The sequence below is a fragment of the Ciconia boyciana genome, chromosome 13 (genome assembly GCF_034638445.1).
Source record: "Ciconia boyciana chromosome 13, ASM3463844v1, whole genome shotgun sequence".
NCBI classification, from domain to species: domain Eukaryota; kingdom Metazoa; phylum Chordata; class Aves; order Ciconiiformes; family Ciconiidae; genus Ciconia; species Ciconia boyciana.
The window spans coordinates 12144723-12170141 of record NC_132946.1 but is presented as its reverse complement, the minus strand read 5'-3'; the positions used below and the strand labels follow the sequence as shown (position 1 = coordinate 12170141).

The window sequence follows — 25419 nt, the reverse complement described above, 5'->3', positions numbered from 1 at the left end:
CTGGTGTTTTGCTATTGTTGTATGTCTTTTCTGTTAGTGTGAAAGAATCTAAAAAACAAAAGGAAGAGCTGACTATAAAAGAAGAATTATGCATTTGACTGCATATAGAAATAAAATAACTTGTGAAAGCAAATTTTTATATATATTTATACATTTACAGATAAAATAGTTCTGATTTTTCTTCATTCATGTATTTAATTCAATAACTGAAAAAGGTGCAGATGAAGTAGGAACATAATTTCCATTTTGCCAACAGGTTTCTTGTGCAAGAGTGTTTTCCTGAAAAAACATAGAGTAATTTCAGCCAATTAGTCATACTTCTCCCCCTCCCCAAGTTTCTCTGGTCACTTTCACCAATGGAAATTGCAAGCTTATTATTACTACTTGAACTGGTAGGTATTATAAAAATACTAGATCCAATGACAAAATGAAAATGACACAACAGCATGTTGTCTTAAATGCATTAAAATCATTACTTGTATAACCTTTCAGAATTATATCGAATATTAAAGGAAGGCAAATACAAGACCACTTTAGCTTTTTTTTTTTTGGAAGTCCTATTTCTGAATATTTTGCTATTTATTCTGTATTAGTAGTGAATTTACATTCTTGTGTAAAAAGACTTGGATGTAACTGCACAATTTAGATTTGATAAGAGCAGTGAACCTGCCTATAATATGCCTCATATATTTTTAAAGACTGAGCTTTGTTTTAAAATAAACGATAGTAACTACGAACCACATCAGCATTGGGAACAGGGTATATAAATTCTTAGGTAAGGAAAAGATTTTAACAAACATTCACTAACTATATTATTTTCAGAAAAAGTCAACTTAGTTTTAAATAAATCCTGCATTCAAACATTACATGTTTGTTTACATCCAAATATCTCTTAGTTAAAGCCAGTATTTTCTAACTACATTCGCGCTGCCTTATATTTCAATGTAAAGCTAATGTGCAGATATAATTCTGTGTGTCCATTCCCTTTACTATTTCTGGAAAAGGTCCTAACAGATTTAGGTTTATCTATATCACATATTTCAGAATTGGCTTGTTGATACATTTCTTTGGAAGAGAGATTTGCCTCTAAATTGTGCTAAGGTGTTTTTTAGGTTCCAAGACAATCTGAGCCAAAACTTTAGTTGATATGAACTGGCATAATACTACTTGACTCAATGCTGATGTATACCAGCTACCATGTGATTCTTGTTTTTTCGCTAGACTTAATAAATCAGAGTAACAGAACAAGGAACAAGTTCCCCGTTAAGGTCTCATTTCATTCCTCTAAAATTGAACAAGACACTTAGGATAATTCAGGTCAAATTTTGTGTCTAAATCAGTCTTCCTTCTTGAAAGATGATACTTGTTTTGGGAGACCTAACCTAACCTAATATAACCTCATGACAAAAAAATAAAATTGAAATCTCCTTTAGGCAGGATAATGAGTCTAAAGTGCTAGATCAGTGGTCTTATATGATATGTGAACTTTATTCTACCCTAAACATTAAATCCGTCAGACCCAATATAAGACAAATGTTATCAAACAATATTCTCTTCCATTTTACCTTAGATTTATTAGCTCCTTATGGCCATTTGGGTTTTTGTACAAACTAAGGAAAAATATTCTTAGACCTCAGAAGAGAAATGCTATCTGTGCCTGGTGTGTGTGTGCTCGCCATATGTGATCTCTTTATCTTATGAAATACCTGCAGCAAAGTTGTTGGTGCGAAGCTGAAAGATAATTTGTTCTTTAAGCAGCGTGCTGCTCCTGTAGGCAGCCAGTCAGCTAAACTGGCACATTTCTTCTTTGCTTCTGCATTCTCACAGGTGGTTATTATTTATGTTACAGGCCTATGTGAGTTCCCTCGATCCAGAGCTAAAAAGCCTGCAGAATGATAATCCATTAGTATCCTGCTTTCTTCATGCCACAGTCAAGGTATAGTAGTTTCATAACATGGCTATCTTCAGATTATCACAAAACAGATTATCTGCTGATTATAGAGGTCTACTGCCATGAAATATTAGACACTTTGGAGGAATCTCATTGCACTGCAAGAAGCTATTGACCTCACAGAAGACTTAAATTGAAATTTACACCTTACAGGCCGTCTTACTAGACTGCTCACATTCTCAATCTTTTAGAGCTACTCTTAGCCCCAGTTGCTTAATAGTGGAACTATCTATCTCCTGTATCAAGACACATCTAATTTCAGTGTGCTGTTTTATGAAGGCCATATCCTGTACCTGAATTTACATGTACATGTCAGTGTCTGGTCTGTTGCTTAGATTTGAGAATCAGAAGAAACCAGGATAAGCAATTAAATAAATGAATTTAATAAATAACTAATTGAAAATTAATAATTTATTAAATTATTGAACTTATTTACTTAATTAATTGAAAATATCTAGCATGCCAATAGCAATACTTCTGTGCTATTAGCCTGAGAGTAGTTCAGTTTAAAAAATAATAACCCCTAGTTGACTAATATTAATACAGTGAATAAATATGCTACCAAGAAAACTGTTTATGTTTTCAAGGAAGCCAAGCATCTGCACACAAACAATTTCTGTCTTGCAGCAGAATGTTATCCAGTGTCTGAGAATACAGAGGAAAAAAAGCCTTTGCTCTTTCTTCTTCAAGACAGACAGGAGCGTGTTTACTTTCACCAAATATCCATATATGTGTGACACTCTCTCTCATGAGCATTCAGTTGCTGGAAGAGTAAAAATTTTTATTCCTTTCAATAAACATCCTGCACATGCATCTCCTGTGTGTGTGCACTAAATAAAGGAGGAAGGAAGTCCTGAAAGACTGTCTATGTATTCAGTTGTGAGCTCCCAGTGGGAAAACAAGGCAAAGGACACAATTCTTATACAAATGGGCAAAGGTATCTACATTCCACAGTGCCAAGCAACCATCAAATCCAGAAGAAATTCCTAGTCCTCATCCTTGCCCTACTTCAGGCATCTGGGAATCATTGAAGTCTTGCAAATAACTGAAAATATTAGCCCTGTGGTTACTGATCACATCTTGCTAAAGTATACATTTCATCTACCCGTCCTAATTTTCTTGTCCCTTTTACCCCATATTGTGAGGCAGGATATTAAAATAAGTTCTTCATATTTCTTTGACAGACTGTAACAACATTTTCCAGGCAGAATGTGTCACAATTTTCTCCACAGTGTATTATCGTTATTTCTCTAGAGCCATAAAAATTGGCATGCCACAAATGTCAATGGTGCTTAAAAGTTTGTCTTAGTGGGGAAAGGGACTATAAAAATAGTATGGATACTTCTGTAAGAAAAAAAAAATTAAACTTTTCTAAAATAGTTGTTCAATAAAATAAATGATACAAAAAAGCCATTAGAGTGCAGGATAAAAGTCTCTTCCTGCAACCTAGGAAGAAGACCTTTTTCCTTATGCTTTTATCATCTGTGACTAATATACCCACCTCCAATTTTTGCCAGTAAACCTTGATACTGCATCACTGTGCATTATGTCTTTGTTTCTCCTTGTTTATATTATGCTGCACACCATTACAAAAAGGTAACTAAAAGTGACACTTGGGATATATACGGTAGGATTTTTAATATTTAGTTTGGCAGATCTTCGTTCAAATACAGATTTGGTGACAATATCAGGAGTCAAACCCTATCAATTTGTTCTAAGGCATATAGGCCTACATCAGAAAAATAATCAGGCAAAAATTTAAGGAGTGCTAAATAGAGGTGTACAGCAGAACCCATCATAGCACCTATTTTGTACCATACCTAAATACACAGTATTTAATTTTCAATAATTACAAAAGGCAAAACCATGGAAACAAGATCCCAACATCCACAGTTAATGTGAAAAGATACAGAGCAGAAAATGCTTATTTTTTATCTAATGAAGTCAGTATGCCAAATTCTGCCTATTGTGCCATGACTTTAGCATAGTTGCATAAGTTGATCAGTGTAGAATTTAGATTCCTATATTTGTACCACCTGAAAATACAGAACGACAACGCAGTGGTGTAAGGTGTACAAAGGAGGCAGATACATCGAGGAATTTACAACAAACAGAAAGAAAAGTTGTCTATAGCAGTGAAAGCTCCAGTTACTAAGAATAGAAAACCTTTTTTCAGCAGAACACTTTGGGCATTGACCAATTATTTTTCATTTTTCAGCTGTACATCAAGACTTTCCAGCACATTTCTATCTTGTTCAGATGAACTAATAAACTTGTGATACAACTCTTGATACTTCTTATCAACTTGTCATGCATGGCAGTGTTTGTTAACTTGCAACAAAAAAATGTTTATCTTTTTGCTACACTCAAAGCAAGCAGCAGAACTGAAAGTTCCTGTAAGAAGAAGCTGGCAAGTGGCCCACAGTCTAAAGAGGCTTTGGTTTGCTCTGTTTTATGTTTTGTTCCCATGACTTTTCTCAGCACAACATTTTCTATATTCCTAATGCTAAAGATTGGTAATAATTATCTACAGCCTGAAGTACAAAAAAATGTTCCAAAATAAGGTACAGCACCTTAAAATTATTACTTGTTCTTTCCAATCTTTTAATACCTGAGTGTTAAACACATAGATCAGGACTGAGAGATGTAGAATCACAAAACAGAAACAAAGTCCCTATCTCCCAAATATGTTTAAAACTCCATGTTACTGCTGTAACACTGCCGTATTCTGGTGCGTTAGCATAAAATACTGGAGTGTTTTTGAGTGTTCCGTAGATAGAATGGGAAAATACATTTTTCTGTTCTTTGTGATATAAATAAACGGTGAGAACATGTCCTTGGAATACATAATATATATAATGTTAATACCATCCAATATTATGCTTCATTAGAAATGTTAACTTTTTTGTGCAGTAAGATAAACTGGCTATTACAGGTATTGTCATATACTCTGCAGAATTTCGTGTTCAAGTATACTGCTCTGCTCATATTAATTCCTAGTGAAATCAGTTAAAACTGTGTACTTAAACAGTTTGTCTGTTATGCAGGATCAGGGTTGTAGGCTGTTTTTCAATCCTGTTATTAACAATGATAAAGGAAATTTTCTTAGGGAGTTAGGAGAGATGAAACTCATACCGCAGCAGCATAACGCACCATTTCTTGCTGTCTTGCGGGTGACCTCTGAGAAAAAGTCAACAAAACCAGACATAAAATAGCAATAATAAAGGTCAAGTGTGATCTGCTTGCTGACCAGTTCCAACTAGTGCGTGCAGCACAAAGGACAGAGCCACAGTATTGCCCTGCAGGCAGAGGACTGGTGTCTTCCAGCCTCCCACCATGCTCACAGGGTCCTGCCAGAAGGCACTTTCCCCCCAGCTCCAGCTTTGCACTGCAGTCTCCTTCTATCACATGCACCAATGTGTTGTATGACGCCCTGCAAAGGCATGCTTTTATTATACAACCCGCCACACTAGATGCAGGTCACTTGCAGGACATGATGCATGGAGTGTCCTGCTTTATGAGAAAATCAAGAGGCTTGAATTGACTAATTGGTGTAATTTTTCCACTCACACACACCATACTGGGATGTTAGCAAGAGGTGCGTTATCAGGAAATTGCAGCTGTGACTCAGTCTTTACTTTCTGGCAGGAGTGTCTTGAAAAGGAGTTACCTCTGGTTTTGGGGTTGTTTTTGACTTCTTGGAACTTTCTGTTTGTTAACTGAGTAGTCTGCAAAGGAGGAGATAGGAATAGAGCTGGTACAGAAAGATACTGTGTTTAAGGCCAGAGCTGACTTGCCCTGGCCTACTATTCCAGATTAAAAGGCATTCTGAAATTAGTTGGTAGCTGTACTGCTCCCTCTGATAGGTGAAGTGCACGTAGTACCTTACCTGGCTTAGGTTCTAATTAAGGCATTTTGCACCCTCCTGTGACTGGCTAGAGGGCAAACCAGGGCCCAGACCTTGAATCCAGAACCTCTTGAATTTGCAACATTCATCTCCTAATGCTGGAACCAAAACTCCACAATTTTAATTTCAGATACGTTCTAAGAAGGGGTTTATTTTCTTTTTTGGTTTTAGATATACCCAGAGTTTTAAAAGAGTATTATTGTGAAATTCTGGTACAAGTTAGAATAAATTTATAAGATAAGATGATTTTCTATGAATTATCAAGATACTGAATCTAGATTATTTGAATATCAATCCAGATTATATCACAGAGTCTATGTTTGATTCAAACTGCAATCTGAAGATCTTCTGGACACACTCAGTTCTCCTTACTGCCAACTCCAGTCATGGGATAATTTTCTTACGGATTAGTTCAGAACTCCAAAAATGACTAGCACAGATTCTCTGGCTTTATGTATGAATATCTTAGTGCTTCCTCTGATACAAAATTAACCTGCTGCAATCTAGTTAGATATTTATGCTGTTCTCACCACTGAGATCTCTGAAAGCCTCAGCTGTCATAGCAAGGCTGTAGATTTCTCTTTTAAAGGAATATACAAAATATAATTTGTCATTGGAAAGGTAAAGAAAATTTTTAAGTGGCTTTTTCTTAAAAAAACCCCAACAAAACAGAAGTCAACAAAAAATAATTTTGGTTAAGAATTCCAGTCACTCAGTAGGTTATTTATCAGGTACTATCACCTGTGAAGTCTAACTACTGGATAAGTTAATAATCTCCAAATATTTCAGCTTCTATTTTAATTGCTTAAGTGTAAAGTAGGTCATATTATCTTGATGAAAGCATGATTATGAAATGTGTGATTTCTTTTAATGATCTTTATTACCTTACAATGATTCCCTGTATTTCTACACTGTATACACAATGGCAAATCTTCTTCCAGCTGTAATTAAGATTGTCAGCACTGTACTTCATAACTTACATTTGCACTTGTTTATAATACAACCATAAAGATCCACTTCAGTCAGGATCTTGGCACTGGTGGTTTAAATTTGGGAATAAAAATGTTTATACACATTTAAAATTTAAGGAAAATGAAAACAAAACCATTTACACATATTTAATCAGCCATCAATGGCAACAAATTAACAAAGTCTGAAACAGTTTAGTACAATTGAGAAATGTAGTAGTTATTTATTTTACATTATACAATTATACAACTTATTAATGAAGTTTATTTTTGTATGCATTTCTGCTCCCATAACTAACCATTTAAGGAAAAGATACATTGCAGGCTTATCATGAATACCGGTCTGCTTCCTTTACCCTTACTTCTGGCCACATGCTGGTCCCCTGTTCAGACAACTAGTTAGGTCTTTATTCTATGGACTTATTTACAGCATCTGAGTAGTGATTTATCTCTTGCAGTTGACTTGCTACTCTGCTATAGCTCTTCCCCTTCCCACATCTTTCTCTAACACAGTGCGAAACTAGATGGCTTATCTGATTTTTTTTGAACAGCTTCATTGTGACACAGGTACAGTACTGCTTCCTGCATTCAAACTCTGATTCTGTTATTTATGTTGTCACATGCCCTACAGGTAATGGTACAGGGAGCTGCACTGGTATCCCTTCAGTACTGACTGAAGCAGAATCGAAACTATCTTAATTCAGTAAGAAACTGGATCTAACATATCAGAAGTCAAGTAACTTAGTAAATAAATAAATATTATTAAAATGGATGAGCCAAGTTCTGTATTCTGAATAACATTTTAAATAGTCAGTGTACATACAGTTGAGGTAATGTTCAAAACTTGAGATAATAATGGGCTTACTCAATACATAAATGAGATTCGTTTATCTTATTCAGTCTATTTAATAACTGCATGTCTTTTCTGCTATTTTTGTTTATCTGTTATAAGACTGTTGGTAAGCACAAAAACTTTATATATAATAAAAAACTAAAATGCTGTTCATGCTCTTCCATTTTGTAAAAGAACGAAAGTATTCTTGTATTACTCATTTCTTGGCATATAACAAACATTTAATATCTTTTCCACTGTGGAAATTCTATTTGAAAAATATTACCTAGTTGCTACTGTTCTAACGTTTAGAACAACACCATGAATTTGTTGGTTCATGTTAATGACTCTTGGTCCTATAATTAAAAGAAATCAAAATCCCTAAGAAGAGGCTAACAGAAATCTTTGCTTTGCTCATATTTAAAGAACAACTAGACAGAAAAATTATCTTTTACAAAATATTTAATATTGAAACCTACTCACAGCCTATTCACAGACAAAGTGCTGTTAGCTTCAGTGGGCAGTTTTACAGATGAGTTTTGCAGTCCTTCCTCTGGGGCTGTATCAGATCCAGAGGTTTTTGTGACATACTATTTCAAACCAAAATAATTTAAATACTTAAAATACATAATTTGAAGCAAGTATTTGAATTCAAAGGTTTAAGTACACATCTCAAACCATGTGCTTGGTGCTCATTTTCTAATGCTTATTATTCAGTGATAAAAATGTGGAAAAAGTGGTAATTGTATGTCAGGTGATTCCTATTAGATATAATAGGAGTATAGTGTTACTGATTTTGATTCCCTTCCTTGAATTTAATCTCAGGTTTGCTAGGTCTAAGCAAATCTTTTTCTTGATAGCAGTGTCATATGATAAATATATTTTTACATATTTACAGAGTACATGTTCAGAGGGAATGTGACTTTTGCTACGGCCTGTATGTATGTAAGTAGGTATGTATCAGCTGTTGAGATCTACAAGTTATATACACAAGAAATTTTATGAAAGATTGCTTATGTTAGGAAAAAAAATAAATTCTGATATCCGTGAAAGATTACATGTAAGATAAGATTGTAACATAGGACAAATACAAAATCAGATCAGTTTTAATGCTCAAATCTATCACAGTATTCTTTACACAGTATTGTGACTAGCATAGCCCACAAAAGACTTTTTAAAAGTAATTAAAATTCCAGTCTGTTCATATTAGCAGTGTTTTCTATACAAAGATGATACAATTTATAGCTCTGGGAGTACTCCCTTCACAGATCCTTAATATTACAGAACTCCATAGAATATGTGTGGTCTCACACATTTTTTTTTTTTAAACCTTTTCAATTAGATGCAAAGTCTTTAGCTAGGAGTGTTCCTTGGAAATAAAAAGTTTGCTAAACGTGCACACAGATGGCAAAAAACTTTACTAATAACATTAATAATTCAATTAATCTAATACCTTGTAAGTAACTTTTATAATTTTAAAGGCGGCATAAGCCTCGAGCCAGTCTGTTTTACAACACCTTTCATTTATGTCAGAAGGTGCTAGGAATCATCTTGCGATCAGTAGCCCAAATAGAAACACTGAAGTATTGATATGAAAATTTAGAGTTAATATAAGGACTGTTTTTTCTACTGCTTTCTGTCTATACATACATTTGAAATGCTGTTGCATGTTGAAATGTATGTTGAAATACATACGTATCCCAGCGTGTTTTGACCTGTGAATATAATATTGTGCAACATGGCTCATTCTGTCCTTCTAGAAAGTAATTTTCTTGTTATTGTGGTATTTATCTGGGCATCAAAAGTTCTGGGTTCCAGTCATAACAGCAAGCTTGCTTTGTGACCTATAGGACATGACTTAACCTGTAAGATTTTCCTGCCTGAAAAATGAGAAACACTCCTTTAGCAGAAGAGCATTTCCTTAGGGATTAAACTTTAATATAAATGGGGCAGGGATAATCTACCCAGCTAGTTTCTTTTCTATGTCACCAAATATTTTGAAGGCTATTTAAAGATATTAGACACTGTTGGAGGGACGATGTGACGCCATATATGTATTATTTCTTTTAAGGTAGTCAGTGAAGTCAAGAGTACATTTGACACAAACCAGTTATAGTACTGTCCTACACACAGCTACTGAAATAAGTGTTACTAGCACTGCACATGTCAAACTGATGATATATTGCGCTGCAATAACGAGACAAAAACAAACCGTGTTTACACTCTGCCTTTTCCTTCAAGAACTGTGGAAATCTGCAGACTTCAGGGGCTGCCACCTATCAGGAATAAACTCTGCTTGAGAGACTAAGTGTGGGCACTCCTGTCCTGGAGATCTCTCACACTCACCCGGAGGGGTAGAGAGAGGAGCCATACAGCACGAGTGCATTCCCAATGGACTATGCCATCCCTCCTTCCTCAAAAGCCCCAGCAAGAGGTGTGCCCACACGAAAACCTTTCAAGTTGAATAAGCATAGAACAGCTGAGAACCCGCAATGTCTTTTCTAGGTTTAACTGTAAATTTATTTTGGGACTGCGTGAAAATTTGATTTGAGTATTTTTGTGCATTTGATTTAAATAAAAGTATTGGGCAGATCTATTCATTTGATAAATGGCTTGATGTATGTTCTTAGAAGTGGCTAATATTCTAGGTGAGGTCCACTATAGTAGTCATTCAAATTAGCTTGCAAAATCTGTGTCATGTTTTCAGAGACATACACACTAAATTCTGATGTTAAAAACAAGTTAATCATACCAAAAGAGTGAAGCTCTCACTCTTAAGCCAAAATAGATTCCTCTTCATAATACCATGCAGTTATCGGCATGTCCCTTGGATTTATGACTTATGACATTTGTTTACCAACAGGTGGTTGCATATCTTGCCATTTATATTTTAAGCAACAGTAAACACAACTAAAAATAAGATAAGATAAACAAAATAAAACTCAGTGGTTTTTTTAAAGTGTTTTTAGAGAAAAGCTGTACTTATAAGCTAGGTCTTCAAGTAGTTCACACCAGGCCCAGCAACACAGAAGAATACTGCAAGAGCAATAAGGATTTTTAGGGGCATTATGATAGTGTAATGGAAACACATCTGCCCCCAAAAGTCCCTCATTTTCCCTGCGGTAAAGAGCCATGCAGGAAGTGGTGAATGCTGTGGAACATCAAGAATGAAACTATAAAAAAAAAAAAAAAAATTTAAGTTAGAACAATTTTCCAACAATACTTCAGGATTTCGTAATTTCCTGTTAGTCCACTGCATAGGAAAATTGTAGTTTTTCAAGTAGCTTCTAACTCATTTACTTTGGATGTATAAAATGGTTCTGTCCATTCACCAAAGTGAATTCTGAAGCAGCTATCTTAGAAATACTATTAGTATTGGGAAGCTAAAAACATTATGCGTAAAGCACAGACAATCCAGGACAATTTCTGTTCTTTCAGCTCCCAAAAAGCAAAAAATAAAACAGAATAATGATCATTAATAGTTGACCTGCATCTCTCACTTTTAACTACTTACTTCAGTGACAGCACAAACGTTAGTTTATAGAAGAAAATGATACATAATAAAATCATATAACATCTTCCATTTTAAATAATTTTAAAATATTTTCCAACCAAGCATGTGGGCAGTTTCCCATACATACAGAAAGACCACTCAGAGTAAAAATGCAAAGAGGAATCCCAATTTAGTAAAGACTGAATACTCCATATTTATAAATCTCCTTAGTAAAACAGGTAGCACATTTGAACTTTTAGTTATGCGTATTCATTTGACATGCCTAATGAAAAGCCACTCTTTTAAAATAATCCACGCTAAATAGCACCTAACAGGCATATTCTTCAATGGATTCTTGTACCATGACATATAAAATATAATAATATTGTTGAAAAAAGCGATGCTTAATTCCTCATATTTTATTTAATATGGTGTTCTGTGTAATACATTTGCTCTTTGTTCATGTTATAATATGAAAAAATGAACCCAGTTCTTTCCTCAGGTTCCAGAAATTTTACTGTGATCTCACTTGTATTTTTTGTTGATGTAGGTCCAGTGATTTCAGTGGAGATACTGCTCACTTACACCAGCATCCAGGCACCTACTGATAGAGGTGTGTGCAGTTTGTGTGATTTGAAATAGGCCTTTTATTACAAAAGGAAGCTTTTATACAAACAGCAGCAGCAGCATCAAAGCAAAAATCTAGATTATGCTGACTTTAGTAGACATTTTTAACAGTAGCAATATATAACAAGTAGAAATACCCCTTCAGTAAAATTACTGCATTCAGTTATTTTTAGTGACCCTTGTGGGCCAATCCTGAAACATCCTGAAATTATTTTTCTCACCCTTTCCTAAAACCATTTATACGTGCCTTGTTGTACATGACAGAATGCATTTGGTTGTTTTGTTTTGTTTTCTTATCCTGACCTACAAAAGAAAAGAAAAGCTATTACTTTAAAAAATTGGTGTCTAGCTACTGTTTTATATCAGTTCATATAGAAAGGCCATGATTCCAGTAAAAGGATTTGGACTGTCTGACTGAAGCTGAGATACTTAAAATAGCAAAAAAGCATCGATATTACATCACACTGGTGAATTGTAGCCTCCCCCATTAACAGCTAAATTAAAATATTACAGCAGTATTAACTGAAAAGATCAAAATAGTTTTGTTTGAAGTTATTAATGTGTATCAATGATATAAGCATTCAGTATATTAGGAAATCAGATAGGACTGATGCATCGTTTTTACGACTTCTTTTGAGCTCAGCTAGGAGCAGGTATGCTCCGAACAGAAAAAGAAAAAAATGTATTTTAAAACTCTGGAGCCTGTCTGTGGAGAATTATGATTCCAATGTGAAAAATAAAATGTTGATAATTGAAGAGTCTTATATCCAACAGGGAGTCAAAAATCAGTGGTAACCTTCTGAAACCAACCGCTAACATGTAGTCATATTTGGCTAACTTACAAAGCAAGTTACCTTGGTAATAGATGTGTTTTTATTTCTATTCCTATTATCTTTATTCTGTACATGTTGTAGAAATGTCCTGAAAAAAATCCAAAAGCTGAATAACTCCTATCCGTTCACGTCACCTACATAAACATTGCCCTTGCACTGAAACCTTGTAAACAGAAATTATTTGGGCATTCTGACAACAGCCAAAAAAAGCTGATTCTTTGTTTCTTTTTTCCATGTTTGTACCTTTACCAAATTCCCTACACATTTGCATTGTTTGACTGAGAAAAGCATGTGACATAGCAACAAGAGATTTGCGTATTTATTAACTGATGTGCACTGTGAACAGGGCAAATGATGCCTTAAATTAATTAATTTTACCAGAAGCTTCATAGTCTCAAGCTCTGCATGGTCTGAAGTGGATTTGGCAGTTCATGTAATACAACCCCTTTTCTACCACTTCTTCCACTACAGGTGCTGCTTCTAGGTGCTAGCAGTGTTTTTCCCCTAATATTTTAAAGCCATCAAAAAAACTTACAATATTTTTTTTTCTTCATAACCTGCTAAATATGATTTTTAAGGCAAATAAAAAAGGATTTTTGAGTGATACCTTTGAAAAATATGTTCTGAACATACTGGTGTGTGTTCGCATATATTTTCTATGTTTGCATATACATAAAACCTGAGGTCCAGGTTTTATGCAGGCAAGCAGTGCTGATGTGTAACATTTTAACAGAGAGCAAAGAACAAGAACAAGACACAATTTAAAAATCATACCTTGGGTGTCTGAGTTACTGCCCTGGAAAAACTCTGGATAGCTTCATAGGAAGGGACGACTGATTTTGTAGCCTTTACTAAGGCAAAATTTTTAGTTGTTCCGGGTCATGAGTTTCCAAACTCGGGGTCACTACCTCCCTCTCTTTTTCTCTATGGCTAGATCAGAGGGGAGTCACAAAACTTTTCTGTTGCAACATGAGGTCAGGAGATGTCAAAGGTTGAGGCCCTGCTTCAAAAAATGCAGGCCACAGACCAATCCCCAAACCATGCCACTGAATTCTGGTGGAGATCCTGATCTTTTCACTGCTTTCAATAAAATTTCAAAAGTAAACAGATTAGGCCATTTGATAATCCTCTGCTGATTCAGTGTTTGTAAGCTGTTTTTTTAAAGGTTTGCTTAAAAATGCAGAAAAGTCATTCTAAAAATGTAGTTTAAAATTTATTTTAAATAGAAACATAGCTAGTAGGGCCTTCAATTTTATAAATTATAAATGCAATAAATAATTGGAGTTGATCTTTCTAAATACTATTTTTTAAATAATTCATGACAGTTTTTATCTCAAGGAAAATTAATTTTGATTCCAAACATACCATCTACTTTTTATCTTCTGTAAATTTCCTTTTTTCATTTCAAATAGCAAGATAGACTGATCCCAGGTATTTAATTATTAATGCTCTGGATACACAATGCACTTCAGGAGTCTCGGCTCTGAGGCCACCACCCCATGCTGCACACAAACCTTGTGGGAAAACCAGTGTGAGGGAAAGAGATCAAATTTTTATAACATAGATGTTTGGGGAATCTGTCACTGTTTTGTCTAATCATCATTAATTTGGGTAACACATATAAAATGAACATACATTTAAAGTTTAATATATATGCACAATATCAGTAGCAGTAGAAAATTACCCGTTTTACTGCACACAGGAGCTCTTTCTGTAAGCTTAGTAATGGGAAAAAATGTGAATAAAAATTTTGTATGAGGAAGGCCTACAGAAGTGTAACTGTGTTCTTTCACGCTGCTCATTAATCATTTAAATAGTTTATTAATTCTATAGTTAGGTTATTGGCGCTAGAAGGAATGCATGTGAATTTTGTGTATCTTCAATAGAGAATCAAATAGAACCTATTTGAAAAAAATACCTTAAAATAGCTGCTTAACAAAGTGCACTACGTAAAGCACATCTTACTGAAAGTAGCTGTACAAAATTACATGTTTTAATTTAAGAGCTTTAAAGTAATAGTTGGTGAGAAGCAACTGCTGTATTTCAGCAGGGCAGAGTTGGTCTTTGCTACTGTTCGGATATGTAAGTTTGTTTCTCTTTTCCCTTAAAGCAAGATCCTCACATTGATCCACTTTCTAATCTCTGATTCTCTGCTCTGATGTTCTCAGAATACCAGTGAAGAGACCATAGGAGTTAAACCAGTCTAGATCTGACGACTTGTAATATTGGACAGGTCTAGAATGTATTCACAAACCAAGTACTAGAATTAAAAAATAAAAAATTTCGACAGTTAAATGTGTAGCTTAATTGGTTCATGAAAATTTAACCTTCTCATAAATGCTGCTTTTGAACAGCATTTTTTCATGCAAAATAGTAGCTAAAAGGCATATTAGCAGCACAATTCTGACCTAAGCTCTTCCACATCAGATTTCAGTCTTAAAGAAGTGAGGAATTTGTTGCACTGAGGTTTGGATATGTCCTATTTCACATGTGTGTCTATTATATTGCTATAAAATGTAAAATACCAGAATTCCATAGAAAAATCTTGATAATTCAACATGATACCCATTTGCATGAATATACAGAGTCTGCATATAGTCATGCAATATATCACATACCAACAACTTCGCTTTAACAGTGTATCACTGTGTAACTTCAGCTGAATTTCCAGGCCTTTTTGAAATACTCAAATTGATTCAGTCTGAGTAGGTCAGAACTTAAAATTAATCTGACTGCGATGATAATGTGACCACAATGTGAATGTCTAGATGTTTATGTGTAACTTAAGCAGGTGATTAGCTGGCATAAAATGTCAAAACTATGACAGATGCATTTACACCAACTGAGAGGATGCTCCTGTATGTATTTTGTGTGCGTATGCCGTATACGTGAGCCATTGTATAAATTATATTGTGTGAATATAATGTTTCATTCAATCTTAAATATATGTACAGTATGTTCAGAACCACAAGAAAGTTCAGCTTATCTACTAACAAATTTTCAACACTTGCTAGAATCCCATGAGGAAAGTACAACTCCATAATGTTTAAGTAAAAATTATGCTTAGATTCTTTAGGATACTGATACCAAAATGTAAATAGTAACATGAACTTAAACAGCTTTACCAAGCTCAGGTTTGCAGTGCCTTACTCATAAAAATATATTCTACAACTTTTATCAGTACGAAAATTAGTAATCTTTAGATTGATTCATAAATACAGACCGTACACATGTAAACACACAAACACACACACATAAAAAACCAGGTAGTTGAAGAGATACGTGAAAACTGAACACTTCGTGAGCAAAAAAACTGAGGCGGGGATTGACAAACAGATGTTACTGGTGTTTATATAATGTTTTCAAGGTTTAAGCTGCCTCCCTTTTCTAGGGACTTACTTCCTTTTCTCCCAATTCACCTACATCGAATGACCAGTCTTTGAAACGTAACTTTTTCTTCGGCTTTCGCTGGCTTTTTAAGAGAAAAACGCCACCAACAGTTAGAAAACTTTTTTTCGTGTTTAACTTTCAGAATGATAGTATTTTCTATCCACTTTTTATCACTGAAGACAACATTAGAGTTAGAATATTATTATTTATTGAAAGTGTATAGTAGCCTTTTGCTAAGTGCAACAGTAGTTTACTGCTAAGTTTAATGTCCACTGTAAGAGCCATAACGTACTGGTTTCTTTTGCAGAACAAAGTGACCACCAAAAGCGGGACTTTGTGGGCCAGTTGGATAAAACATAAGCTCATCTCGCCCCCAAAACCCCGACTCTGGAACCACAACCTTCTGAGATTCAATTTGTAAGTAAAGTAGCTTTGTAAGATATGCCCAATCAACTGAGAGAATCATTGCTTACAAAGTGGGTAATTTTCAGACTAATAAAAGAGAACATTGTAGCCAAGATACAATATACACTCCTTCACTTTCTGGACAGCAGGAATTGCTAACAGATACTCTTTGTTTTTATTCACATTGTATGATTTATTTATTAAGTAGGTGAGCAGCACCTTCTGTAAGTGTCTGTAAAATGACACGGAACTCCCCCAGAATAACGGTTATTTATTAGACCCAGCACTCAAAGTATCTATTAAGATTTCTTCTCAAAATGAGTAACAACTTACTTGTTTATCTGTTCCATGATATTTCAAACTAAAGTTGACACATTATAGAGAGACGTCTGTCATTATTCTAAATTTGTTATTTGTACAATAAACTAGAAAATACATGAAACAGGTTTTTCCCACTAATAGTGGTAGTTTCAAGTATTCAGCAGGGTGTCTAAATCTTACTACCCTTAGCATTATGTTTCTTAAGAACTTCTTTCAAAGATGTGAGGAAGAGTAGAGATCTGTAGACAAAAGGAAGATATTTTCTAAATGCTCAGTTTATAATGCCAACAGAACTTCTAAACAAAATCCAAGTTTAAAAGCATTATAGTTTACACTTGGATGACTGAAGTAGGTAATGCTATCAGTTACTTTAAAAGAAGCTAATTACTCTGCTTGAAAAGCCACTATTACATTTGTTCTGCTTTTGATAATCAAAATACAGAGCCAAAGAATGCTGCCCTAGCTGAACAGCTGTATAATCAGCAAATACATCTTGAAAGGAAAACGCAGAGAAGTTGATGGAAATTCTGGCTAAGTAGAAATGTTAAAATAAAATACACGGCCTGCAGAAAGAGGAATTAACTGACGTATTTACGGGCGTGATGATTTAGAAGATGTTTCTTACTTCACGTGAGCTCATCAAACGCTACGTACCGAGACCTAGCAGCACGCCTATTCGTAGCGGTTTGTGCTGGGCGAAAGTCGACCCCAGAAGCCACACTTGGGCACCGGGACGGGGCCGCCGGTCGGAGACCCGGGGGGAGCGAACACCTGTGGCTCCCGAGGGTGCCCGGCACGGCTGCAGACCAGCCCCCTTCCGCGCACAGCGGCAGGGCGAGGCGGGCCCGGCCTCCCCGCCCGCAGGAGCCCCTCGCCCGCAGGGGCCCCCTCCGCGGCCTGCGGCAGGTGGGCGCGGGGCCGCCGGCACGTGCCGCCGCGCCGCGCCGCGCCGGGAGGCGGCCGGGGATGCGCGGCCCCGCGCCGCTGCCGCGGCCGCCCCCGCCCCGCAAGGCGGCGCGGGGCGCCCTTCCGCGGCCGCGCGGGCTCGGCCGGCGCCCAGGTGCCCGCCCGGCGCGGCGCGGCGCGGAGCGGAGCGGCGCGGGGCCGCCCCCTCCCCGCGGCAGGGCGCGGCCCCGGCTGCCCGCGGCGGCGGAGCGGGGCGCGGGGCGGCGGCCCCACCTGCGGGCCTCGGAGGCAGGGCGGCAGCGGGGACGTGCGCGGGGCCAGGCTTCTCCCCGCGGGCCGGCGGGCGGGCGGGCGGGCAGCGCGATGGCGGGGGCGCGGAAGGAGAGCGCAACTTACCACTTGTCAGTCCCCCCGGCGGTGCCCCCGCAAGCCGTGGATAAATAAACGCCCGGAGCGAGCGGGGATCCCGAGGAGAGGGTGCCGCTCGCCTGGCAGGTTCCCGTTCTTGAGAGGAGGCAGCCCCTCGGTCCTCGCTCCGAGCCGGCTCCTTCCGTTGGCAAAATCCTGACTCATTACATAAAAAGATCACCCTGCCAGGCGCCCAGAAACATTTCTTCATCACGGTCACGCCACAATCTAAACAAGAGGCCACATCAAGGGGAGGGGGAGAGGGCGAAGCGGAGGGAAAAAAAAATCGAGGAGGTTTTTTCTTAAGATCCTCTTCCTTTAAAAAAGGAGGGGGGGTGGGAAAAAAAGTGCAGGGGGAAAAAAAAGAGCAGCCACCAGGAAATAACTAGAGAAGATTCACTCATTGTTGCCACAAAGACACCTCTCCCCTTCCCACTCCCTCTCCATGCTCATTCCTCCGACAGTGCTACAAAGACGTGCAGTCTGCGCCGGGAGTTGCTCAGCCCGAGCCGTGAGCTCCTCAACTCCGCGGGGGCCCTGCCAGGAGACCTGGGGCTCGGAGTCTTCCGAGAGTAGGTGTGGTGAGTCCAAGACCGTCCGAAAATTGTTTTTTTTCCTAGAAACTACCTCCAAATATAGTAACAGGGAAGGGGCATTCCTAGAAATTCGGGAGACGTCAGAAAGGGAAGATTTGTGAAATTCAGCTTCACTTCCTGCAGAGGGCTCCTAGCGCAGGGAAAAAAAATCAAGTGAGCAATAAAGTGCTTTTCATGCTTCTCTGATCAGATAATGGTTAAAAAAAGAATGGTGAAACACTTCACTCACATTTCTCCGATATGATCTAGGAGTTTCATATGGGAAGAAAGCTAATCAGTAACCCCCGTTCCTCATTTTCTACTGATGTTTATAGATGTCTGTCTCCTGTATTTACTTTCACCTGGGTCCTCTGATCAGACCTATGCGCACAGCAAATAAAAGGAATACGCATATGAGTGAAGAATGGGCCAAATGATAACCCTCCCATGTATCACAGGAACACTAATTAATGTTTGTGTGTTATTTTCAACAGGCTTTGTGGGTTGCATCTTTCATGCTACACTGATGTGAATAATTCATGTTATTACTGTAGATGTGTGCAACATTGTTACTCGCGTGAATGCGAATTTGCAGGTTGGTTTTCATTTAAGTGCCCCAATAGCGAGAACTGCTGAGCACTGTCAGTCCCCATTGACTTAATGGTATCTTAGGCTGTTAATTAATTCTGCTCAGCAGTTCACAGGATCAGGCCCTGACCGACAATGTGAATTGGGACTTGCAGCAGACCCGCACACTGTCATGAGCCACTATTATTCCTCACGTGTCTCCTAAATCTGTATATTTGCTTTGTGCTCGTGCCTAACACCCAATCCTTCCTTAGTCATATTTTTAAAAAAACCCCACTATTTGATACATTTCATAGGAAGCAGAAATGAATATTTGCAAAGCAGTAACAGATGAAGATGTTAGTGTATGCTAATAATTATATAAAGATGTCAATGCATTTGTAATAAAGCATTATTTATCCAGGAGTAGCAAAGGTTGCTATAAAAAACACGATAGCCAGCTTTTGGGGAAAGAGAATAGATTTCAATGTGTGCAACTCTTGCAGGCTAATTGAATTTCCCTAATGAAATTCCCCTCTGCCACATGAAATCCTTGGGTTTAGTCTTTGAATTTCATTATGACTTGCAGAGTCTTCTCTGCCCCCCAATCAAATGCAATAAAACCACTGGAGTCTGGCTTTACTGTGTGTTATAAACCCTCACATTTAATCAAAACTTAGTTATAGACACCTCGTCTGTCTGCAGTTTTGAAGGGGAATTAGCAGATTTCACCTGACAATCCTAAGTGTGCCCTGACTCCTAAGTATGTTTTAACTGTTACCGCAGTGCTCAATAAACAATTGCTTCAAAATACAGACCCAGCTTTCAGAGAGGTGCACCCACAGTGTTTCGTTAGCAATAATGCCTGGCTAGAAGTAGATTTATTTTAAGTAAGCTCTTGGAATGCAAAACAGCTCTAGTTAATTGCAAAAGGCCTTTTTAAGCTGGCTGGCTTACTTACGACATACTGCTCTACTCTGCCTGTCACTCTCATTTCCTGAGTGAAAAAGTGAATGGCACCTTCAAGTTCAGGATCTTTTGATCATTAAAAGAAATGGATGTGCTGTCCTCTGTTGGTCATACTGGTTGTCACATGTAAAATTCAATTAACTCAAAAAGGCAGCAAGAGGCTCTGGTAAGACGACAAAAATGATGAAACGGAATTAAATTTGCTTCACCTTCCACTTTCACCAATAAGACTGCACAGTGCGAGGGATTTCTAAATAATTTGTAAAAAATGATGCAATGATGGATACTAGAAGCTGGATTAAGGAGAGGACTTACTTCACATGACTCCATACTACAGATTCTGCCCTGGGATTCAGCCCCATTGGTCTCCGGCTCCTGTTTTAACCACTTGCTGCGGGCCACCTGCCCTGCCATGCCCGGCATGCTGGGTGAGACCAGGAGCTGCAGCCTCCCTCTGGCTCCAGGGCTGGCCCCCCCTGGGGCCACGGTTGCAGGGGGGGCTGCAGCGCTGCCAAGCACGTGGTGAGAGAGGAAGTTTCCAGCTTAAATTTCATGTCACACAGTCTGGTCTGGGGACAGGGCCACGTGTGCCGGTTCGGGTAGTTTGTGCTCACATGTAATGACTCATGTCGTGTGATGCGATGGCAGCTATGCAGCTTCTCGTAGCACTATAACTATGGCAGCTCAGGCTTTGCTGGCTACGCGTAATGCAAATTCCCACATTACCACTTCTGTGAGTTGTGATGTGTAGAAATGCTCTGCTCAGTGTTGGTATGCAGCAGTAGCATGTCCACTTTGGGTCCTCATTTCAAGACGAGTATGTAGCAACTGGAGAGGGTCTGGGGGATTGTGGCAAGGATGATTACAAGTGTGATTAGAGGTGTAGAAAAGCTGACCTAAAAGAGATTTTAAAATTTGGGGATTGTGTTGTCTAGAAAGGAGAAGGCTGAAGGCAAATATGGTAACACTGTCAAAAAGGTTTGACGTCATGTAAATGAATCTATGTCACGGCAGTAAACCCGTGTGGTATGGTAATTATTTCTACATCTTAGCTGCTACTGGAGTTACCAATTTCTGGTCTGCACTAGCTTCTCTTACGCCCTGACTTCATAGATAGTTTTCTAATTAAAAAATTAATTTCTAGCAAATAACCATAAGACATGTATTAAAATGTTACTTAGCAAAATTATTATCATGCTAATAATTTAGCAATGTTATTTAGCAAAATATAAGTTCTGTCTGCAAACTATGGAAAAACAGGCTTTGTATTATCTAATTTCTGTGTGTCATGTAACACAGACTCACAGGCCTTAAGCCATTGTTACATGAGAGACAGCTGTAGCTCTCATGCACACCTGGCTTAGTCTTATATTTCTAAAAAACAATCAAGAATTTATGAAAGGAGTACTCATCACAGGCAGGGTGGCTCCTCTCCAGGTTTATCCCTGAGGTTGTAGTAACAGAAAGCAGTATTTATCAGATACATGTTTTGTCCTTGAGTTTGATTTTTATATTTAGTTTTGAAAACCCTCTTATGAAAGCAGCTTCAGGGACACGGCTGTTCCTCACTGTCCTTCCTATCCATGAGTAAAAATATTGAAGAAGAAAAACCAATTTAGAACACTTTGGGTTGTAGTTTTGCATGTGCTCTGTGCTGAAACTGTCACTGCTCAAAATCAATAATTTACATTTTTCTTCTCTCTAGGGAGATTGGGCAGTGGTGTCACGGATTTCATACTAGAAATTTCAAGTTCAAAAATGAGCTGGCAGGTATGCACTATGATCTCCTCTCTGCTGATGCTTCATCAAAGTTATGCCAAATTTGCTAAAGAGCAGTTCTGGATACTTGTGAATATTGACAGTAGACTAAGTGCAGAAAATACAGATTTTAATTACATGTAATTAATACAGTCAGATAATCTTCATAGCACTAAATCTGTGCAAAAGAAAGCCTTATACAGAATACATGGTTACAGCCCTTCTTTAAATCAAAATACAACTTGAATGATGATTTTGACCTACCAACAGTTTACATATTTGATTTTAAAAGGTTTTACAAAATCTAGTGTAAATAGTTAACAACAGTTATTTTTGTTCATACAATTGTACAATTTTGATTCTAGACAACAGTGGTGCAGAATATGAGAGGAAGATTTCTCAGGAAGAAAACTGAGGAAACTGGCTGTGTGGACTAATCAAAGGTCAGTGAAACTTAAAATGGTAAGTATCAAGCATGAATCAATAAAGATTTCCTTCAATTTGTAGTGCTGTTATTATTTACATGGTTAGGATGGTTCAAAGCACTGTCAGCCCTTAACTGTGTGTGCTGGTTTGGTGGCTGGTCCCGTCAGTGTCCCCAGGTTGGACTGCCCGGCTGCTTGTGATCCTGCTGGACAAGCTGTGTCTGAAGTACTCTGTGTTTGCTCATGCTGGGAGACCCGTGAGCATTGCACATCTCCTCTTAACATAACCAGCCCAACCTTTCCTTACCCGTTTTCAATGTGACAGGGAGTTTTTCTGTTTAAAAAAATAGAAAAGGTAAAGTGAACACTAACCAGATTGCAAACAATCCTTCTAAGTGCCTAGTGATACAGATGAAGAAACCTCATGTTTTACTAACCAGAAGACAGAACTAAATTAAGAAATAATTAAATGAATTACAGGGGGGGAAAAAAAACAATGAAAAGAAGCGGGAATTACAGGATGATCGTGGTAGCTGCAACCTGTGGAGAACATCTCTTCAAACAAGACTTTGCAGAGGCTCCACTTGTTCCTCACAGGAACGAATCCCTGTCGTGGTGGGTGCCAGCACGTCCTTCGAGGCTGCTGTGTAGGAAATGTGTGTGACACGGCTTCCCCTTGCCTTCGGTAGACATCTTTTCCTTGCACATTTGAAACTATCTTCTCCTTTTGCTTCTTCCCGTTGAGCTCGAGGGTCTCTAGAGTACAGGATTAGGCCCTAAGGAGAAGGTGGGCTGCAGAAAAATGTTCCTGTTATTGCAAAAGTGAAGAGAGGTTTTGGCAGCCGGCGTAGCGAGGTAGAGGAGCGCAGGTTTGGCTGACGTGAAACGCAGAAGGAGCGGGGCATTCGCCCGGTCGCTTTGTTCAGGCCAGAGGCCACCGGCGCGGCTGCAGCACCGCGGCTGCAGGTGCGACGCCCCTTTCTCGCCTTATTTGTGCTCGATGCGCTGAAGCCAAACGCCGCCGCTTGCGTTCCTGGCCTGCAGCCGACCCGCCCGACCGCCGGCCGGGGGGGCAGCGGCCGCTGCTGGGTGCGGTGCTTCTCCCGGCGCCGGCGCCGTGCGGGGCACCCCCCTCAGGGAGCGGGGCACCCCCCCCCTTGGATGGGAGTCTCCGTTCGTCCTGGCTGTCGCCGCCGGGCAAGGCCGAAGCGCGGGGCTGCCGCCTAAAAAGGATCGGGGAAGCTCCCGCCGGCGCGGACCCGCCAAGGCACGGACGGGGTTCGAACCCGTGATCTTCGGTTTACGAGACCGACGCCTTACCACTTGGCCACCGCGCCTGCGTTAAGGGGCTCTCCCGACGCCCTTCTATCGCTGGCGCCACTCCCGCGCGGCGGCGGCGCTGCCGGCCGCCCTCGCCAACCGCGCGCCAGCAGCGCGCGGCTGCCTCCGCCACGCCCCCGCCCCCTGCCGCGTGCGCCTGCGCCAGCACCTGGCGACCGCCGGGCGCCGTGGCGGGCGGGGTGCGCGCGGCCGTTTCCCCCTCAGGCGCGGGGGGGAGCGGCAGCGGGTTCCCCTCGGTGGGTGTCCGCTGAGGAGGCGGAATTCGTGGGAGCGGGCTGAGGAAAGTCCCTCTCCCCGTGGGAGCGGCGAGGAGCTGCCCCGTCCGTCTGTGGAGGCGCCCGCAAGGGCAGCGCCCGCTTCCCGCGTCGGCCCCAGCGAGGGACGGGGCTCCGGGGCGCTCCCGCCTCTGAGGGCGGCCGGGCCGGGCGCGGGCTGCGGCGGCAGGGAGGTGTTCCCCGGAGAGGGTGTGGTTTTGTGGTGCCGGCGCTGACTGGGGCGTGCAGCTGTGCTGCAGCGGAGGTTTTCTTTACCGAAAGATGGCACTCGTACATTTAGGTCGGTAGATGTATTGGCCGCGATGGAGTCTTCCTCAGACCAGAAAGAACAGCGGGGGGGGGCGGGGGGGGAGGGGGAGTAAAACTTTCCTCCTCCGAGGAAAGAAGCAGAAATGCAAAACGTTGGGATAATTAAATGGTAAATATTAAATTAAACTCATTAAGTGCCTGGTACTTGTTCCCTGTAAAAACTTAGTGTTGTGAAATGCAGAAAAGATACTAAAATACATAGTTTTCTAGATTTGGTCTCCTAGGTATTTACAAGGGTGACCTGAAAACAAAGCTTTTAGTTTTCATTTGCTGTTCATTGTGGAGATCCCTTTAAATACCCTATGAAACTTTTGCTGGACACCGAAGTTACATTCTGTCTTCCTGGATGAAAGGAATTTTGTTTATTCACCTGTGGGGGGTACTGATCCCAGCTAGGATCAGTCTTTTTTTTTCTTTTTTTTTGATGGAAGAAGCATGTAAACATGTTAACAGAGGAACCTCTGTAAAGGTTGAGATCAGAGTTACTAATTTGGTGGTGCTGTAATGCAGGTGTGCTAAAAGATTAATATATATGTATCCTTTTGGAATGTTCTTTGACCTGTCATCGGGAAAACTCACGCCTGATGGCTTGACTGTATGAACAAACTTCAGTTCTTTAAAAGCTGCCATTGGTCAACTTCTCTGTGATAACTCTATGTGTGCCTCTGTTTCAGCAAACAGCAATTTGAATTAGCTTCACCTGCAGTGAAAGGTGTCTCATTTAAATTACCTTACTGGATAGTCAGCCCATGTTAAGTGTGTTTGCTACTACCCTGGGATAGCTGTCCCAAAGGTGATTTGTTCTGTTTTTCCAGTCTTTATGGGCATAACTGATGGCCTGGCCAACCCGAACACTTGCTGGAGTTTATCTGCTAGTCTTGCTCATCACTAGCGTCAAAGGACATAGCCTCATCTGGACCGTGGAAAGCTAGGAAGCCAGGATAGTACTGTTGTATTCTGCTTTTGTCTTGATCGTTGTGATCACTGCAGCACTTCCAAAGTGTGATGATGTGCAGGAGTGGAAACTGCCTCACGCAACTCTCACACCTGTAACTTTTATGATAAGGAGTGACCTCAGAGGGCCAGTTAACATCTTAGCTGACTGAAGAAGAGTTACTCCTGGTATTACCAAGCTGGCAGCAGGAAGGAGTTAGATTTT

The 25419-nt window shown here is 39.5% G+C and overlaps 2 long non-coding RNA genes and 1 other non-coding gene across 3 annotated transcripts in view; 1 reads left to right on the top strand and 2 right to left on the bottom strand.

Annotated features, from left to right (window-relative positions):
- The first annotated feature begins 18508 nt into the window (after positions 1–18508).
- LOC140658867 (uncharacterized) overlaps positions 18509–25419 on the top strand; it is a 33314-nt gene continuing 26403 nt past the window's right edge. Inside the window, exons 1-3 of the long non-coding RNA XR_012044903.1 lie at positions 18509–18622; positions 21858–21922; positions 22276–22353. This is a non-coding gene — a long non-coding RNA (uncharacterized lncRNA). The remainder of the gene's footprint in view (positions 18623–21857; positions 21923–22275; positions 22354–25419) is intronic.
- LOC140658866 (uncharacterized) lies at positions 22024–24118 on the bottom strand. Its single transcript, XR_012044902.1, has 2 exons — positions 22853–24118; positions 22024–22669 (listed from the first exon to the last, which is right to left on the bottom strand). It is a non-coding gene; the product is annotated as an uncharacterized lncRNA (long non-coding RNA).
- Positions 23601–23672, bottom strand: TRNAT-CGU (transfer RNA threonine (anticodon CGU)). Its single transcript has one exon. It is a non-coding gene; the product is annotated as a tRNA-Thr (tRNA).